This window comes from Ochotona princeps, chromosome 18, assembly GCF_030435755.1.
Source record: "Ochotona princeps isolate mOchPri1 chromosome 18, mOchPri1.hap1, whole genome shotgun sequence".
NCBI classification, from domain to species: Eukaryota; Metazoa; Chordata; class Mammalia; order Lagomorpha; family Ochotonidae; genus Ochotona; species Ochotona princeps.
The window spans coordinates 23044738-23066243 of NC_080849.1; the positions used below are offsets into that span (position 1 = coordinate 23044738).

Consider the following 21506-nt stretch of genomic DNA (forward strand, 5'->3'; position numbering starts at 1 on the left):
ACCCCGTATATATAACTTTTAAATAAATTTATATATTTTTAAGTTAACGTCCTAATCTCTCTGTATATCATCCCTATTTCAGGCCATTGATCGAAGGTTCTGGGCATGACTGGGGTCAATAGGCTCTGGTTTACATTTACTTTTCTTCCCTTTCTCTATCCACTTACCGGTTATTGAACTACCAGGGAAATATGTATACCTGTTGAAAACCCAAATGAAGGTTTAGCACTAGGAATAAACATGGTACACAGAGAGTTAATGCTTAACCCCAAGGGTGCCATTCTTATAGACTATATTTTGATAACACTTGCCTGCCCCCAAACCATGGGTTCAATAAACTATCCAGTTAGTCTGAATGGTATGAATATTCTTGCCCAGGAAAGACCTCTAAGCCCTACAGAAAAATGTCCAATATATATGTATCACCACAAATCCTAGCATAGGACCAAGCCATAAAAGAACTTCAAATAATATACATCTGATGCTGGAGACATGTATGCTGTAGCAACAACAGCAACAACAAAATGAATGAATGGGAGCTCCCTGGCTACAGGCACTCATGTTGTGATGCGTTCCAAATTCTGCTCTAAGCAACAAGAATCTAATTCTTCTTAGGACATTCCAGGGTGAAAAGAGTAACAGGCAAACACAAGTGCATCTCTTTGTGTCAATGGACAATTCTTGCCCAGGGAAGGAGGCAGTGGAGTTAGAAACTAGCTGCCCACCATCATTGCAAGTGTTTGTTTTGTTTTGCTCATTTCAGAACCTCTATTGTGAGTTTTTTTTTTAATAGAAGCTCCCTGTTTCCTTACCCCAGGGATCTTGGAGAGCTTTGCTTTTTGCCACAAGTTTCTTCCTTTTAAAAGGAAAAGACATTTATCACCAAGTAGAACATGTCACCACCACCCATGCACCCAAGCTTGCACTGGTTGCTGCTCTGCGCCATGAATGGTGGTTTTTCAGTACATATATCCGATGGCACTGACATGAGGGACAGTGGCTCCCCTGCAACACTCTCAGCTTGCATTGGACATTTAAGGAAAAAGTACAAGAAAGTGTAGTTTCTCTCTGTGGTCCCCTTTGCGGGTGCAAAGCAGCCATCGGGGATCCTTGGTGTTCCTGGATTATGTGCTAAACAAACCAGTATTTGAACCACAGAAAGGCCAGGCTGGGGCTGGTCCGGTCTGCAGGGGCTTCCTTTGTTTGGGGGTTGGAATCATTCTTTTTCACTCCTCCTCTCCACCCCCAGCTCCTTTCCTTCTCTCCCAATTCATTCTGTAAGAATTTATCCTGCTGCTTCTTTAACTCAGCATGTGTCTGGGCAGATGTCCAAGAACGCTCCCTTCAACAACGACAACAACAGGAACAGGAAAAAAAAATCCTTTACTTCAATTCAACCCTCACTGCTCTTGCTAGTGCTCCCTTCTCTCTGCTGGCTTTTAACAGCTCATGATTGATAATGTCCTCCTCTCTCGTGCCCTGTGATCCACATGCCTTTCTATTGAACAACACCTCCTCTGTAAGGCAACCTGGGAGCCCAGCCACTGGGCCCTGGGACCCCCTTGGGGTCTTTTGAGGAAGGAAAAAAGAAAGACCAAAAAAAAAGGCACTTGATGGGGGCAGACCCAACAGGTACAAAGCGACCAGAGAGCTGAATGCAATGAGCTTTTGTGCAGGGACCAGCCACTGAATGTCCTGGGGAGAGCCAGGGTAGCCAGCACTAGTTGCAGGGCAAGGACAGACTTTCTACAGCTTCTTGCCACCCCTATTTTTCATTGCCAAAACAAGAAAGACAATCACTGCAAGGCTCTGAAAGCCCAAACATATTTTAAACCAATACAATAATTATCCCAGAACTTCCTGTTCACCTCCCTTGACTTTCCTTGGGAGAAGTCATCATATGTTCAATATCCAGTTCTAAAAACCAGATTTAATTAAAACACACTGAGCACTACTAAATTCCAGGTTGGGTGCACAGGCACCATTGCATTTCAGTCTGGAAACCTCAAGAAGTCCTGTCAGTTACTGTTTCCCAGGAGATGAAGAAACCAAGGTTCAGGAAGAAGACTTCCTTGTTCTGGATTACTTAGCTGCCATGAACACTGTACTTTTTGTTTGTTTGTTTTTGTTTTTTTAGGACTTGAACTCAGTGCTTTTGGGCCCAGGATATGCTGTTTTGCTCCACTGTTGGTGTTCAGGAAACTGCAAAACGGAATGTGATGGAAGAGCTCTCAACAAAGGCAAGAATATTACTGTTATTTTTACTACTGTTTGTGTACCATTCATGACAAGTGTAGGAAGAATGTGGCATCATCTAGAAAATGTTTTTCCTTGCTTTTCATAACTTTCTAAATAAAGGGATCATATAAGAATTGTCTGAAAGTTGATGAACTACATTATTTCATTGTGTGGATTTCCAATTTAACCTTATGTCCTCTGTATTTCAAGAGGTTCCGTTTGAAAGCCATCTACTTGATTAGTGTTTCTGTATTTTCTAAAACTGGTCTTGAAAATACTGAGTACTATTTAAAGGAGAACTCTTGTATAAAGACATGTTCAGAAAAATCATGTGCCTTTAATTAGAGGAAACACAATTGTGATACTTTCAGATAAAACAGTGCCTTTGGTTAAGTGAAAATTGGCATATCAGATGGTTCTTTTTCCCTAGTAGCTCAGGGCATGTTACAACCCACATTGGATCCTAGCATAAAGGACCACAGTCGGCTTCTAGATGATCCTGCTTGACTTCACTTACAGCTGGATGTGGCATAAGGCTCGGAAAAGTTTCGCAATTCCATTGGAAACAGGAAAGATAGAACTCCTGGACAATAAATGACCAGTCTGTGTTTGGTACAGGTAGGCACAAAAACCTGAAAAATCAAGTTACTGCCCCTATATGAGGACTGGGCAGAGAAAGACAGAGCAAGCTCCTGACTGGAAGACAAAAATCAAATTCGGATGAGGGGAATGGTGTGTTGGAGAGTCGGCCCTCCTCACACCGGAGAGAAAAGTTATGAAGCAGCCATGCCAACTCCACATCGGAGAGGAGCCACAGCCATGTCTGGAGCCAGACCCAGGTTCTCCTCTATCGCCTTGCCTTGGATCTCTCCCCTTTCCCTTCCCCTTAGGGACCCGGGCCCTTCCTCATCTGCTTCCTCTGCCACTTCCTTACCATCACCATGTTTCCTTCTTCCTGCTTCTTCTTTTCCCACTCCCTTCTTTTTCCAGTTACATCAACATGAGAATATCCAGGGGAAAAGAGAAAAAGGAAGAGAAGGGGTGAGCAATTGACCACAACACCTATCATGTCCCATATCAGAGTGCCTGGGTTTGATCCCTGGGTCTGCTCTGGGTCGTGACTTCCTGCTAATGTGCAGTTTGGGAGGCAGTGGCCATGGTCCAAGTGGTCAGGTCCTTCACCCATGTAGGAGATCCAGTTTGAGTTCCCACCTCCAGGATTCAGCCTGACCCAGCCTGCTCTTTGTGGTCCTCAAGGGAGCGAAACAGTGAATGGGAATTCTCTCTCTCTCTCAAATCAATCAATCAATCAACGAAAAACAGGAGACAGCAAAAACACCCTAATTTGTAGTTTACAGAGCCATTTTTCTAGTGTTTGATGCTTAGAAGAGCCTTTATGATAAAACAGATACCCTCCTGAACTGCTATTTTGGATTCTAAGAAATACAGAAGTACAAGCAAAATATTTATTAACAAATACAGCGTCTACTCTATGTGAGCACTGCGAAAGTTAGGGGAAACAATATTAAAATTAAGAATAAATTTTAATGTAGACTTTACCTATGGGAGGCAGGACTGTTTATAGATACACTTATATGTCACATTAAATAGCCATGCCAGTGGTTCAAAATAACAGTTGAGATATGAGATATTCTGGGATGAATGAGCAGGTGTGGAACACTTGAGATAAGAGGTGACAAAAGTGTTCTGTATCCTAGATTGTAGAAGACACCATGAGATGAGCACAAGAGTGGGAAGCCTTGAGATGGGCTTGGCAGTATGAGCAAATTCTGCAGCGAGGCTAAGAAACAAGGAGTGAGCTGCAGCTTTGACATCCGTGCCATTGGCCTGTCCCCTGACACACACACACACACACACACACACAATCACTTCTCAAGTCACTGAATCTGGTCTTGATTGTAGCAGATATATAGAGGTGGAATCCAGATGGAATCCAGAATAAAAGTAAATTCAGGATGATGAACAAGACATGAGGAATCATGCTGTCCATCACCTGGGATTACAGCCATGGTTGCTATCAAGCCAGGGTGTTTACACATTGACGACTCATCAGCTACTGTTTTCTTATAAACTCAAACTAACCCCACACCTATGCGGTTTTAACCTCAGTGCTCATCTCAAGAACTTACCACAACTAAAAAAAAAAAAAAAAATTAAAAGAAAGAACTTACCACAACTAAAGTTAAACTATGAGAGGTGTGAGAAAGTCACAGACTTTTTCATGATTTATGGTCTAAGAAAGGATTTTGACCCTTGTATTTATGTCATCTTCCTTTCTGATACTCGGCACTTTGGCTGGCAAAAATTTTCCCTAATTCCCCTTTCAACAAAATCCCCTACATGGTCTCAGAAGCAAAGTTGTGAGCTTCTTTATTGTGAGCAAGACTCCCTGGGTTGTGCTGTCTGGTAGTGATGCCACCTGATGATGTGTTGTAGGCTGCTTTTCCCACTTATGTGGTACCTGAAGCCCAACCTAGGAGCCAGAAGGACATGGGCCCTTATCATAAAGTAAGTAATAGGCTCAGGCAAAAGTTATGGCCTGCTAAATAAAACATCTCATTTAAATTCTTAAAATGTAGTTTCTATTACCAAAACTTAGAGTGAAAAATTATCACTAGTTTTGTTTTCCTTGGTATTTTTTTCTCATATGGATGGAAATACGTGTCATTTTTACTTATGTCACCTATAAGTAAACAAGTCTAGGGATATGGATTTCATGTTAGCCTCTTAAATGCTAACAGCTTCCAAGTGACCACTATCTACTCTGAGATTTAGATGCTGTGGTATTTTGTATAGGTAGTATAGTATTCTAACATGTAGTACTTTAGGAGGCAGCCACAGGTAAATTCTCTTTTATTTCCAACTGGTTATACCCAAACTGTAAGCAATTGCATTTGGAGACTTATCATTACATCCATAGGTATACTTGGTGGGAAAGGAACTTGCTGGCCTTTCAATCAGAATCTAGGGTTTTTTTTTAATTATTTATTTATTTGACAGACATTTACAAAGAAAGAAAGAGAGGCAAACAGGAATGTTCCTTCCCCCAAATGGCCACAACTACCAGGGATAGGCCAGACCAAAGCCAGGGTCCAGGAACTGGAAGACAGGATCCAGGTGTTCATTCTAAACAATGCCCATATGAGATGCTGTCTCTGCAGGAAGGCACTTCACCCATTCTGCCACAACTCCAACGCCATAGGCTAAGGTTTTCAGAGGAGGATTGGCAGCTGCCATGTTTTAATTGTGAAGACTATAGCATCTTCATATAACTGCTAATAGGAGGCAAGTCTGGGATTTGATTCTTGGTCATAGGCAATGATAACTACAATGTCATTAGTGGGTCAACTGGAAAGTGGGAACAGTTGGAGAGTAAGGTTTGCAGTATGGATGGGCTGTCTTCCCTTCTTTCCCACGTAATTACACGTATGACATGTCCTCCAATCACCTATGCACCTTGCCCATGGGAGGTAGAGAATTCTAAAGAGAATATCTGGGTTTATAACTGAGGAGTATAAATACCACTTACTCCACAACATCTCAATTTGGATTCTTTTGCTAGTGAGGATTAAAATATGAAAGATCATTAATTTGAGAAGGTAAGTTAACATTGATGCAACGTTTTGTACAAAAAATGCTGCTAGATGCTCTGGGAGATAAAAAAAAAAAGGGAGAAAGATAGGACAACTGTCATAGAGTGTCGGCAATAGATAGCAATGAGCTTAAGAAGCTGTCATCCCTCAAAGGCTGTTGCTTATTCATATGAAAGGGCCACAGACAGAGAAATCAAACCTTCTCCCTACATTATTTTCAAGGCTAAATTACTCCATTACAAAGGGTAGAAATCACTGTGGTAGTAATAAATGTAGACAACCAAAAAATAGTGATGAATCACCTAGTAAGAAGTCAAAGAAAGGAATGGACTACTGGGATTTTGAAAATTACATTCTATATTATTGAAAGGCATAGAATCAGACAGATAGACAGATGATACTCAAACAGAAAGATCTATCTCCATTTAGAGGTTCATTCTCCAAACACTCGAATAATCAGGGACAGCATGGACTAAAGCCAGGAGTCAGGAACTCAATGCAGACGTCCCCCATGGGTGACAAGGGCTCAGTGTTTGAACTTGCATTTACTTGCTGTTTCCAATATGTGCATTAACAGAGAACTGAAATCAGAAGTGGAGCAGGGACTATCTCAGGTACTTTGACATGATATGTTGGCATCCCAAGCCTACTTTTACCACTGTGCCAAATACCTATTACTCACAGCACAACTTGGTTTTTATTTAGCAGAGAGATATATCTTTTACTAACTCCAAAGAGTTCCTTCTGCCTTCCTGCTCTCACAGAGCACAAGAGAAGGAGCTGTGTGGTCACATTAGGCAGGTATGACTCCTGGAGGCAGGTGTTCCTGGCCCTGGAACACATCCATGTCCTCCAGGAGATCAGCTCCTGGACCATTCTGAGGTGATTCTCTGGAATATTCACTGACCTGCTGCTAGGTTTCTCCTACGCCCACTGTAATAACAAATAGTGAGAAATCAGTCTATTATAAAACATTCAATAATCCCACCAGCACTTATCTCATGGCTGTATGCCAGGGAAAGGAAAACAAATGAGGCAACTAATGCATTTCTGAAACTATGAGGAGAATAGAGAGATGTACAAGCAGTTTAAAAAATGAAATGGAATAAGTACTTCCTCATGGGAGGATATCTTAGGGGGATTGTGACCAGCCAACAGGTGACGGAGTAGCTGTTTATTTTTTAAATGTTTGTTGGGTAGTTAAGGTAGTTAAGGTCTTCACCTTGCACATGCCAGGATCCCATATGAACACCGGTTCTAATCACGGCAGCCCTGCTTCCCACTCAGCTCCCTGCTTGGGACCTGAAAAAGCCTTGGGACCCTGCACCCACATGGAAGACCCAGAAGAAGCTCCTGGCTCCTTGCTTCGGGTCAGCTCAGCTCTGGCCATTGCAGCCACTTGGGGAGTGAATCATCAGGCAGAAGTTGTTCCTCTCCGTCTCTCCTCCTATCTATATATCTGCCTTTCCAATAAAAACAAACATTTTTATTGGAAAATAAATAAAAATCTTTTTTAAAAGATTTATTTCTTTATTTGTTCTTAAGTCACAGTTGGAATGAGAGAGAAATTTGCATTTACTGGTTCACTCCTTTGCTGCAGCTGAACCAGAACAAAACCAAGGGCTTCATTTGGATCTCCCACCTTGGGGCAAGGCCCAAGGACTTGGGCTATCTTCTGCTTTCCAAGATACATTGGCAGGGAGTTGTCTCAGAAGTGGAGCAGCCAGAATTCAGAGCAGTGGCAGTATGGGATACTGGCACCAAACATCGTGGGCAGCTTTACTTACTATTGCACCACACTGGTCCAAATAGTAATTTATTTTCCTCGAGAAAGGAGTGCCAGGTGAACCTCACAAGTGTCTAGACAAGCCAGTCCTGGAAGAGAATGCAGAGGCAGCACCCCTTGTAAGAATGCAAAGGGACACAGAGAGACAATGAATGTTGGAAGAAACTCAGGAGATGATCCAATGATAATGCCAGATGCAAAGGAAAGAGCGGTGAGTGGATATTGTAAAGAATTTGAGTTCTGTCTTCCTGAGTTTGGATTTTACTCCACGCATGGCAGGGAGCATGAAAAGACTTTTAAACAATGCTTTGATGGGAAGTAGGTAATAAAGGAGTTAATGTCCTGATTTCAGAAATGAACATAATTGTGGTATGAAGAGATGATGCCTGAGGTCACTCAGCAAGAGAGTTCTGAAACACAGATCTCCCAACCCCCAACTCAGCCTGCATTCCACCAACCCGTGCTGCCTCTACACAGTGAATGTCTTTCTGGGAAGTGATCTCTAGTTATTCTCTGGAAGGGAGAATCCTTAGCTGCAAATAAGCCACTGTTATCCTCTGACTTCAATGAGGTGAAATGTGACATTACACTCTCCTAAGTTAGTAAGCACAATGTCATTATGATTACTTTTCCATCGGCTTTACCCACGAAGTGGTGAACTGCACCAAATCAAGCATTGTACCTCTAGTAGTCCACGAGTCAAGAGTTCACCGAGCAATTATCATGTGGCAAACACTACTGTACCTGGATCATCGCATTACAAGCGAACTGGATAGCAAATGGTGCTCACTGTGAGGGCACCCTTCCTCTGAGTAGAACCAAGATCCCCATGTGATCTAAAATCCGTATGGGTTCTTGCCTTTGGCTGCAGGTTGGGACCATTAAGATTTGCTGTGTCCTCTGAGGTGTACAAGTAGATTACATGCCGTTTTATTTTCCTCTGGAAGAATCATTTTCAACGAAATTCTCAGTGCCCACTTGTTGCCTGCTGACTGTAGTTTAACCTGAGGCTAGCACTCAGATCTGGGCTGACATTGACTAACACAATTGCATGACACATGACCTCGGTGTGGCTATAAATGAACGCTTCAGCCACAGGTCTATGGGAAAAACACTGGACACACAGTCAGAGATTCTTGCTGGGTCTTCCTTTTGCTCCCTCTATGGGGCTGTTGACCTCTGGGTTCTAGTGCCCTCTGATATAATACAGGGTTACCCTCTGCCAGGAATTGGAATGATATAAAGATCAAGTGAAAGAAAAAGCTTTCATTTATGTTTTCACCTCTATCTAGCTTCAAATGTGCTTTTGTGACACTCTGAAATGAAGGAAACACACAGCACGCTTAATAATAAGTGCACAAAACTAATGATATGTAGAGGAAGGATACCCATATTCTCAGCTGATAAACATTCAGAAGTTCCCATCCAAGAGGAAATGACGTTTGTGTGTATCTGATGTTACTCAAAATAAAACCACATGTTGGATCACCCATCTTCAACCAAAGTCGACATTTGGTTCTTAAAAGTCTTTGGAAAAACAATAGCATTCTCATATTAAAAGAAAAGGGGAAGTCAATTCCTACTTTCAAGTTTCTGTCAACATAGAACAATCCCAGAGAATAAAAAATTACATAAAAAATTGTTCAACTGCTCCCGAAAGTCTAATCCGAGTAGACCACTTAAAATAAGTGTGTGTGTTCATGTATATGCTCAATGAAATATTTCTTGAGAATTAAAATCAAAAAGGAAACATGAGGAAATATTTGTAACAATGTTGAGCATCAATGCAAGAGAACATAAAGAATGCTAGGCCCAATGCAACGGCTCAGTGGCTAAATCCTTCTATTGCATGGGCCAGGATTCCATATTGGTGCTGATCTGTGTCCTGGCTGATTTACTTCTTATTAAGCTTCCTACTCATGGCCTGGGAAAGCAGTGGAGGACGGCCCAAAGCCTTTGGACCCTGTACCCATATGGGAGACCTGGAAGAAGCTCCTGACTTTGGATTAGCTCAGCTCCAGCTACTTGGAGGGTGAACCCACAGATGGAAGATCTTTCTCTCTGTCTTTCCTTTTCTGTGTAAATCTACTTTTCTAACAAAAACAAATATATCTTTAACAATGTATGCACAATGGTGACTGCACCACCTTATGTTTTCATAGAGATCCGTAAAATAAGAGCTAACCCTTCCCAGTGTACTTCATTCTTCTAAGCTGATCAGATTTTGTATGTATGTGTGCTTATTTTCTTTCCAGAAAAAAAACCAAGCTCAAATTATGTTACACACTTTTTTTTGTGCAGATTTGTCTCCCCCCACCAAAATATTTTCATGCCACCCAACTCTCTGTGGGCTACCTCTCACACAGCATGAGTTCGGCGAGCGTAATTTTAATCTTCAAAACAGTTCATTAGATTATATTAGTGAGGGATGGGAGTGGGAGTTAAATACATTAAACAGACTCCACAAAGCACACCTGGGACTTTGCAGTCTTTGGTCCCTACCCGAAGGGCCACGGCCAATAGTTTTAAACGCAAGGAGTCCACCCATTAGAATGGAAAGTTCACTCAGCTGGGAGTATTGTGTTTAATACCCATTGACCTTGCCCAAAACCACTGCCCAGCTGAGATTCACTTCCTCTTCTGCAAAACAAGATGACTGAGATCAACAGACTCTAAAGGCCTTCCTTGTTCAAGGTTCAGTGGTTTTATGGTCCTCTACAGCACCAAAAGAATAAAGTGCTTTTTGCATGAAACACTTTACAATGAAAAATCTGTACAATGAAAGCAAAATATATAAAAAAAGAATATAAAATAGGAAGTTAGGTAGACGTGGGTTTGAATTCTGGCACACTGGTTCCTAGATGCTTACTTTATCAGGAAATCATTTAATTTTACGGTGATGTACATGCACGAATTTAAAGAAACTTTTAACACCTGGTTAAAATACAGTCAAGACCTAAAGCACATATGTCATAAAATAGATGCATCGTACTCAATAATCTGGCTTTTTTAAAACAAAACCTAGACACTCTGGAAGGTTCCACAGTTCTAAGTACCCTAAGTGTCAGATTTTTTGAGATAGCTCTTAAAGCCACAGATCAGATAATTTGATTCCCTGTTGTTCCCACAAGGACACACAGCTGTTGATTTCTGCTATGAAGTATGGCCACAGTGGGGAGCCAAGGACAGACTGGTTGCACTAATTCTTAGGTCTCAACATGCAACTAGACGATCCTGGGAAAGTCACTTGCCTGCTTGGAGCTACAGTTGCCTGAGAGGGAGCTTGTTTGGGATATCCTGCAGGCTACAGCTCACAGGCACGGTACTTTTCTGTTAGCAATCCATCCTTTTGGTAAAATCAGTGATTAAATGCTCTTGATACTATCCTAACCCCTACATGAAGTCACATGGATCCACAGTCTCTGGATATATTCCCAGTAGAAGAACTGGGCTGGTGCTTCTATGTTCAAATCTGCCTCCATAGATGAAGGAGAGGCACAGGAGAAGCTTGGAGATCCCTGTGACTGCCAGGATTTAACCCAGAGTGCAATATTGTCATCTGACCAAACCAAAGAAGCCCCAGAAGATCACTGATGGCTTTAAATCAGTGGCAGGAACATGTTTAATTCAATATTGTCAGCTCAGAGTAAGACACACGGCACCCTGTGTCAGGAAGAAGTTAAAAGCCCAAGAGGTGCAGAAATTGGCAACTGTGCAAGATTTTTTTAAAAATTCAATTTTTTTTTTTGTTAAAACTAGATCCCATAGGGGGAAAACAACCAAGAGGATTGGGGATGGGGTTGATGATCTCAGTTGTTCTGAGTGCCTGAAGCCAAGGCTCTGACAGGTTGTAAAGGCAGCATTGTGTCAGCTGGTAGCCCGAGTCTCACCTTTAGAACTCCCCAGCACATACACTCCTTCTGTGTCTGATATTTCCTGTGCACAGAACAGCCTCCTCTACTGGTATGAGAACTGGATATGAGTGGAATATATCTGTTCCTGTAAAAGCAGGCATGGTGGGATCCCAGAGCTATAGAACTCATTCTCAGCCTTTCCCAGGCTGGCCAGCTTCTCCCCCAGAGGACCCACCCTCCCCATCACCCCCATTCTCCACCTGCCTCCATCCCCTAAACCTTCTCCGGTCAGCCAGCTGCTGGCCATTCTTGGTCTTTTCCCAAGATGTGTTTCTCTAGCCTGCCCCCTCGATCCTTCCTGCATATTTCTATTGTAGTCTTGGTTTGCACCTGCTACACAGCCCCTCCCTTCTGTTCCCCCTCAGGGGTCTACTCTAACCCCCTCCCACCCGTTAGCAGATTCCCAGGCAGATGAAGCTGCCACTGAATGAAAAAGGCTCCTGGAAGCTGCCATTCGCCTTGCCCACCTGCCCTGCTCTGTCTTTTATAAAATGCTCTCTGGGCGCCCTCCCTTGCCTCCCTCCCCTTCCCCAGGCTTCCTTCTATCATCTGTTGTTCCTGGTTCCCAGGGTCTCTCTACTGTTCCTCTGATTTGTTTATTGATTGGGGGAAACAAATCACTTTTGTTCAGCTCAGTGTCATAGAGGGCACACTCACTTGGCGTCAAGAAAGCTGTGTTGGAGACAGACTCAGGACACAGAGCTGGGAATCACCCCTAGGATCTTAGGTTCAAGCTTGTCACTTCACAGATGAAACTGAGTGACTGGGCCCCTGTTTGTCCCAGGCTGCCATTCTACCAGTATCTGTTTCCTCATCTTACTGGCAATAGAAAGAATGTGTTGCAACTTCAAAGGAAATCTTGAACGTCATAACCATGTTGATGGACTAGAGCTGTGAATGAATAATCCTGGCTGCCTTTGCATTCCTAACACTGGCATCTTATCACTCACCCTGTGAGTTCCAGGGCACTGCTTCTGGGACCGTGAAGGAAGAGAGAGGCAGCCAAACTAGAAAGCAGGTGTGTACACCCAGTATGGGCACATTAATCACAAGTATGTGTGTTCTCAAAACACAAAGTCCAAAGATGTCTGCAACCTGATAGCCACAGTCCTGAGTCAAGCACCAAAGGAAGATGCAGCACCAGAAGAGCCTGACGGAAGACTTCTTGTCTGATTTGCAAAAGTCTATGGCCCACGTGCTTCTCCCTCAACCCATGGAAGCAAAGTCCAGCTGCTCCATACAAAATCTTCATGAATCTAAATTCAGTTCAGACAGTGGATAGCTCTAAGTTTTGAAGTCCTGGTTGTTTCACCTGTACACTTTCATATTATAGTGATAATGATCTAATTCTGTTTCCTGAACAAGACAGAGCCAAATCCTTAGTGGTGGAAATAAAATTGTCTCCTATGCCACAGTGCCTAACATGCACTGAGCACACAATAGGAGCTCAGCAAACAGTAGTTGTTTTCTGAATGGAGGCAAGAACAGAGTTCCAAGACACGTAGCTCCTGGCACATTCCACGCCAAGGCCAAGAGCTCCACACCTTCCCACCTCTACAGAAGGGTTTGTAGCATGAGGCAGTCCTCTTTGCCCAGCCATATGCTTGAATCCCACAAGCAGCATGCATAGCCAAATTTATGAGATTCCAAATGACACTAGGTGCTGCTAAATAGGATTCAGGGACCCTGATTTCCACATATGTCATCTTCAGAGCCACCTCCATACACCTGCACTTGTGCTATTTCACCTACCAGGAAAGCATCTGAGCCAAATCTGATTAGCAAACACAAGTCAATTTTTAAAAACCTGCTCAGGTTCTGACCTTATGGGATACCAGAAGTAGCTGCACATGTTGAACACTGCTCAATGTCAGAAGCCATGGCTCTTGATGCAATGAGCCTGTATGTATCCTCTCCCTAAACCCTCAAGCATCTCTGTCCACAAAGTCCTCTGATTTAAAAGGACTGAACATGTGGGTTTCCCAATAAACATTCAATTAACTACAGAAGGAATCTGACTTAGCCTCTATTTGTCACCTTAACTTCACACTGACTAGATCACCTAGATTTTGTCATCATTTAGACTAAGAGTTCTGCTTGGCCACTTCTAAATATGTATGAAATTATATGAACTTTGGTGTATTTACTAAGGGAGATTCAATTCTAAGGAATCAGAAGCACTCAAGTTGACCCTTGGGTCCGGTCTTTTGTTTGATTCTTTTGGGCACAAACTCCACTTGCCCCCAATCAGCAGCCTCCATTTCTACATCTTGCATCTACAGTAGGTTTTGTGTGAGTATACACTTCATATGTTTTTATAGAAATTGTCATACACCAAATAAAATAGGGGTAGCTTCTATAAAATTCAATTCCCTGTCCTTTTTCCTTACACTCTCACTGCCCCACATGCTCCCTTCCTCACTCCTTCAGACAAGAGTTAGGGTCAGGGTTAAGGTTAGGATTAGGGTTAGATCACAACTTCTAATTACCCTTCCAGACTCCTTAATCAGATTGGAAGTTCCTACAAGAAGTCCTCAATCTTACTGATCATTTCATTTTTCAGCCGCAGAACCTGTGAGACATGAATATTTAATCAAAGGTATTTATGTACTTCCTAACAGAACAAGACCTAACATCTAGGATCCAAACACAGCAGACCTGCTCCTCAGCATGATCGTATCACCTCTCCAAATCTGGAAGTCAATGGAGCTACTGATGAGGAGAAAAATCAAACATCAGAGTTTTCATGTCCAGAAGCAGATGTGCTCGATATGTGTATTAGGATCATGAATTTGTAACACAACTCTTGCATCTGCAGCACTCAACACCACATCTAATACCTTCAGAATTACTTCGAGTGCGCATGCTGCATCAATTATTGAATACAAACCATTTTAATCCCTTGTGTATTCTGTCTTCCCTCAGAAGGCAAAGCAATGTTAAATTTCCCTTTTTAATGATGGGAAAATTGTGACAGTGTAGAGCCCTGATGGAGCTGGGGAGCTGATTCCATCTTCGCATTTACAGATGAGAACACTGAAATCCAGTTCTCAAGAAAGCATCCTGGTCCCAGTCTAGCACTCATTCAACTCCAGCGTTGAACAGTGTTGATACTGCACACTATCGTACTCTGCAGGAAATCCAAGCACCTGTGAGGTCAAAGACTGAGCACAAGGCTTTGGGCTTCTTTCTTTCCAGTTTGATCCAGTATCAGCACATGTCCCTCCATCATGAAGAAAAGTTGCCTCTAAGGAACAGAAAAGACTACTCCATTTCCCAGGCCACTGCCAGCAGATTTCCCATCCTCTGACATTCCAGAGTGAGCCCTCATTCTAGAGTCTCAGAGGACTCAGAAGACACATGTGGGCCCAGAAAGGCTTCCGGAGTCACCCTTTGTTAATGCTACAAAAGGGACAATCTTGGCAGCACTGCTGGCCCATAAAGTTTTTACATCATAGAAAACAATCTTGAAATGGGAGGAAGCCCAATTTCGCTGGTGTGGTATTTCCTGGACTTAAAGTCTCTGCTCAAGTCATCACTGCTGAGGAAATGCTTCCCTGTGAGCTATCATTTTCCAGCTTATGTGTTGGATCCATCCCAGCTCACATCTAAAAACCTGACTCCCAACATGTTGGCAGGAGGCAATTCAAAGTGCAACTGGGGCACAGACATTGGTGTTGTCATGGAACAGGCAACAGCTACAACACCATCGCCAATACAACACTGGGAACAATGAAGCATTCCTGTTCACTTAACAGGAGAATTCACACCATGGCTGCCCGCAGCAACATTTCCTTTTGCTCACTCAAGTATATTTTACAGCCCCCAAAACATTCTCCAGTGGAATTTAGTAGCTCTAAAAATCAATGAGAATTCTAGCCAAATCATAGTTCTCCAAAGGGATGCTGTGTTATAATAAAATGATTGAGCTTGAAAAAAATGGATTTGCCCAGATGCCTTAGGAGTGAGCGCACTATCACTATGGGACAGGTTTAACCTCGCAAGGGATTCGTGCAAATGTCTGAGTGCCTGTGCGCATGCCACAAGGAGGGAAGGAAGAAAGCAGAGGCAAACAGCCCGACCTGCAGGCTCACATGTCCACTTTGCTATGTGATCCCCACACATCACCACCTCCATGCTCTATAAGCACTGGGCATGTTGAGGGCCAACTTCTCAGACCACCCGATCAGATGTTTCTGAGCCTCTCCAGGGAAACTTACTTCTATGGGAAACAAGATCGGGCTGTTATTCTCTGGTGAGGTGCCCTGCTCAGGAACGCCACCCACTGTCTCCTGAGCAAGAAAAGTTGACTATCACTCTGTTTGTGGAAGTTCTTAGATCAGCCACCTGCAGAACATTGATCCCTGTTGGAAATCCCCACCAATACACCTGCCTATGCACCCATGGAGCCATGGCAGCTTTGCATTTTGTAGCACACATGAGGGTACAGACTACTGTGCTGCTTTCCTTCTCTGTATGACAGCGAGGAGAAAGACCCTGATATTCAGGGCCAACTCAAAAATTTAACTGGAACTTTCATTTTTACGTTTTATTCATTTTCATTTTATTTCAAAGAGAGACAGAAAGAGGGCGAGAATGAAAAAAAAAGCAGGTCTTCCATTAATTGATTTCCTTCCAGTTATCCACCAAAGCCAGGGCTCAGCCAGGCAAGTCAGGGATTAGAAATCAGTTTGAGCCAATTGTGTGCAGAACAGGACCACAAGTCATTGCAGCATGACATGCTGCCTCCTAGGGTGCATTATCAAGAAGTTGGACCTAAAGCAGAAGAGGCAGGACACGAACCAGGCACTCCTATGTCCGAGATATGTTTCAGGCAGCAAGGCAACTGCTCGGCTGAATGCCCACCAGTAATTGCAACTTTCTACCTTCCTCTTTCCTCACATCTGTTGGTCTCTTCAGCAATTACAACAAACCCTGTATTCTAAAACTCACAAATTCCACTTGATAACATGCATTCCCTGCTCCAGTGGGTACAGTTTACAGTTATACTCATGTGACTGACCTGCAGGAAACCCATGCCCTTCTCTTCATACAACACAAAGAATTTATCAATCTGTCATTATTTCTAGCACCACCTTTCTCCTTCTGCAAAAGCATATGGGGTGGGCCCAGCATGGTAGCCTGGCAGCTAACGTCCTCTCCTCGCATGCACCAGGATCCCATAAAGGCACCAGTTCTCATCCTGGCAGCTCCACTTCCCATCCAGTTCCCAGCCTGTGGCCTGGGAAGGCAGTTGAGGATGGCCCAAAGTCTTGGAACCCTGCACCCACATTGGAGACCCAGAAGAGACTCCTGGCTCATGGCTTTGAAAAGGCACAGCTCCAGAAATTGCAGCCACTTGCGGAGTGAATCATCGGAGGGAAGATCTTCCTCTCTGACTCTTCTCCACTCTGTATATCTAAATTCCCAATTAAAATAAATAATCTTTTTCAAAAAAAGCATATGGGACTACATGCTGGGAACACACGAAAAATAATATTTGTGCATGTAGATGAGTGAACACACACGTGTGAGTAGGTATGTGCATGAGTGAGAGCATATGTGTGTGGCTACATGTGCCTCTATTCATTAATAAGAGAATTAGGGCCCAGCGGCGTGGCCTAGTGGCTAAAGTCCTCTCCTTGAAAGCGCCGGGATCCCATATGGGTGCTGGTACTAATTCCAGCAGCTCCACTTCCCAGCCAGCTCCCTGCTTGTGGCCTGGGAAAGCAGTCAAGGACGGCCCAAAGCTTTGGGACCCTGCACCCAGGTGGGAGACCCGAAAGAGGTTCCTGGTTCCTGGCTTCGGATCAGCGCAGCACCAGCCATTGCTGTCACTTGGAGAGTGAATCATCGGACGGTAGATCTTCCTCTCTGTCTCCCCTCCTCTCTGTATATCTGACTTTGTAATAAAAATAAATAAATCTTAAAAAAATAAATAAGAGAATTATATTATGTTTTCAATAAACTCAAATTCTGCATGATTGCAATTCCACATGAATATAATTCTGCATCATTCTCCTTAGATGAGGTGATGTCCAGTGTTTCTCTAGGCTCCAAGCATTTCTAATTTGCCCCTATGGTGTTCTGTTTAAATGTCAGTTTTCCTCATGCCCTCAACAGAGATACCCCATACAAAGCTACAACAAACTCAGAAGCTAGAAAGTTCCACTAAACCCCAAACTGGGTATGACATGCGAAACAAAGGATACTGCAATGAAGGCTCCCCACTCATTAAGGCACTAAGAGTCATTCAACTGTGGAAGTGACTGTGTGGAGAGTTTGGGGAATGGACAACTCATCCATTCCTGTTTTTTTGGGACCCTGTCCCAAATGCTGCTTGAATCTGGTCTTAAAAGGGACCCCAGAAGGCCATAACAATGGATACACTGCTGAAAGCTGGCAACAGAAGCCTACGATCTTCCACCTGAACAAAAGGGGTTTGACTGAACTTTTCACATCTTCCTTTAACATCAGCTGATTTCAGATCTCAGCAGACACCTTATGCATTATCTGGTGCAATATTCCCATTTTTAGTTGGTACACTCACCAGGGAGACACGGGACTGAGAGCAAGCTGTCAAATCTTGATTTTCTTTTCCTGGTCCTTTGCTATTTCAGAGACCTCACACAGGAAAAAAAAGCAGACTGAATATATGATGGGAGGAGAAGAAAGGTGTTGATATTTTGTGAAAGGAAGAAAAGAACCCCCAGGATAAGAGCTTCCCATGGTTTTCCTTTGCAAGAAATGCATTGATGGAATCCATTAAATCTATAGGGACCCACACAAATGGCGGAGCAAAATACTCCTCACAGGGAGGCGGTAAGGGCAATTTGCCTTTTACAGGTGGAAGCAAACCTAAGGGACATGACAGTCTCAACACTGGCCATTCTAACAGGGCATATACCCTTGATTTCTACTTCATAACCTTTTAGTGTCTCCTGCCACTTAGGTTGCAAAGCTTTGTATGTCTACTGAAGATTGATTTGCTAGGAATTATGTTTCTTAACACTGGAGTTTGAGCTTTCTCTTTTGATCCATCCCTGCCCCAGCTCTCTTCCCCACACCTAGGCAAGAAGTATGTGCAATGAGACAGGCTGAGCACTTACTGAAAGGAACAATGTTCCATATCCTGGGAGATTTCATTAAGGACAATTTCATGGCAGAGCTTCTTTCTGGGACCCAGCAAAATGCTAAAGGCCTTTAGAAATTCCATGAGGTGATGTTTATGGCTTGCTTCCCTTGGAGTTACAGGGAGTTCTTCAGGACAGCAGATGAATTCTCCTGATAAATGCTCAGGTCAGGAATCAAACACACATTACCCTTCTCTGAGACATAAATGTCCACACGGGAAGAGTAAGGGCAATGCTGATTCATGTAACTAATATTTTGAACTTAAATTTATTTTTCCTGGATCTGCCTCCGTAAGAAAAAACAAACGAACAGAAATCTCATGTTTCCAGGGTCAATGGATTGTAAGTTTGAAAACCAAATTCTTACAGAATTATTCAATTCTTTCTTACATATTCCTCTATAAAAAAAAAAAAAACAGGTTTTTCCAACTCCTGCTCTGCCCTTCCTGGAGTCCCCACCTGAGTTTTCCAATAACTTAAAAGGATAATATTCTCACTGGGGAAGTTGATGCATATGTAGCAAAAATTAGCTGTCAGAATTCTGTTGTTAACCATTAAAACACAGCAGCTACTTTCCCCACTGAAGGAAGATTACTCATTGTTAAGCACAGGATCCTAGACTACACAGATTTGCATCCTCTTTACAGAGAATTGGTAGCAACTGTCAGTTATCTACTTGTTTATTATTTATTGCTGATTCTAAAAATCTTTCCTCCTTGGTCAGATTCTGAAGTCTTACTGATTTTGGGACAGAGGATGTTTAGGAACAGCAAAGTTATGTTAAGGTTAGCCCATGTCAAGTGTGATCAGAACAGGAGGCAAGCTCTAGAGAGGGAACAGTGTTTCCTGAAAGCACTTTCTGCTTGTTTTCTCTACAATGAACCATGGGTTCTAGGAAAGCCAATTTCCTCAGGGACCCCAGGAAGGGTCTTGTGCTTCTTGTCAACATTTGCTCTGTGTTTTCTTTATTTTATATTTTTTTTAATTTTATTTTAGTATGGGAGAGTACAGGGGCCGGAGTGGAGGCTGTGCTCTGGTCAGGATATGACTGCAATCTCCCTTGGCAAAAGTGTGGACTGGGGCTGGAAGCACTGAGCCGGGCAAGATGCCAGCACCATCTGGTGCTCTGGAGAACCTGGGTAGATGTAGGATGGACTAGGCTGGTTCTCTGCCCCTACTGAGGCATGTGTGAGCAGTGTCTGGATATGGACAAGCCTTAGCTGGGCTGAAACATCCAACTCCAAGACCTGGAATGGACTGAAAGCCAGCAATGAGGGCTTGTCCATGAAACTACCAGTATGCGCAAGATCTGGCATAAAGAGAGGTTGTGATGGAGAAGCTGGGGAAACTCCTCTGTCAGGACACAGTCCCTACAGGTGAGCGCAAGAACCACAATAGGGAGCAACCTAGACCAGCTCAGAGTAAGATACTCACCAGCATACATATGGCATAGGTGGGTGGGGGGGAGAGGCAGATCAGGCTGAACCCATTCACATCACCAACTGGTGAATCCGATCAACAGAATGGAGTGTGGGTCGGGCCGGGTCCAGTCATGACACAAACCAGTGCACATTATGGAATGCCAAGGTGGGGTGAGCCATACCAGATGTGATTGCAGCACCCGAACAACACACGTGAGAACGGGGGTGGGGGAGGGTCAGAACCTGCAAGGGGAACGTGGGCGTCCCTGCTGTACAACCACTCCCACTGGAGAGCCTGAGTTGGGATGGGGGCAGACCAGACCAGGCAGGGCTACAACACCTGTGGGCCTCAGGTGAGCTAGATCAGGGAAGGGCCAGCTTGGGCTGACTGTTCCGACTGCTGCAGGTAAAAATTAGAGTGGGAAAGGTTTGGTTGGGCTTGCTGCAGCATCAGTTGGCAGAGGCTGGGACTGGGAGTTTAATCTGTCAAATTAAACACCAAAACCACCTGGAGAGTGCATAATCCAGGAGTGGGAGGAACCTAGTAGGGAGATAGTGGGCACCTCCCTATTGGGTTACCACTCCCATTGGAGAGCACGAAAACCAGGACAGGGGCTGGGGTGGCTGGACAGAAATGCACCTGCCAGTATGTGTGTAGGATGGATAGTAGGGTTGGTTTGGTTGAACTAGGCTTCAATGCCTTATATCTAAGTAATGATGGTTTTGGCTCTGAGGGTAAGTCCAAACTTTCTGCTTGCTCCTAAGGATTCTTCCACAGCGGATTCCAGACCCAGTTCAGGTGGTCCCTTCCCCACCTGAAACTGCCATTATCTATATCATCACATGATGGTGAATACCACCCCTCCACTTCCCACCAGAACCCATCGGTAAGTAGCCAGTCAACTTCTACTTGTCTTTCAAGACGTAACTCAAATGTTTCTTTCCTTGTTGACCCTGGTAGCCCTGATCTTGGAAGCCACGTAACTCCAAATCATTCATGAGTCCCTAAAAAGTTAGCCTGAGTCTGACCAAGAATAGGGGTTGGGAGACCACAAGACATGTGTTATTCTGTGTCTCAGTCTTGGACTCCTTTCACAGTATCAGGTGGTCACATCCCGTAGGGTTCGCTTCTTATTTTGGAAATCAGAAGATCAAGCAAATTCAAACAAGATTCATAAATAACACACGTGGCTGCCCCAACTGGTAAATATATGAACACAAATAATGGAAAACAACTTAACATGTTAAGGGTTACTTAGTGAGAAGAGAAAACAGGGATGACAATGTTAGATATTTAGGTTCCTCCTCTGAGGTGTTACATTGGCTTCCTGCCCACCAGTATAATCCCCCTGACGTCCCCAGAGATTGCTGGGTCCCAGTTGTAAAACCATGTGGAACAC

At 43.6% G+C, this 21506-nt stretch overlaps 1 protein-coding gene across 1 annotated transcript in view; it reads right to left on the reverse strand.

The window, feature by feature from the left end:
- The window catches only part of SETBP1 (SET binding protein 1), a 361790-nt gene that overhangs the window by 225254 nt on the left and 115030 nt on the right, over nt 1-21506 (reverse strand). The window lies entirely within an intron of this gene.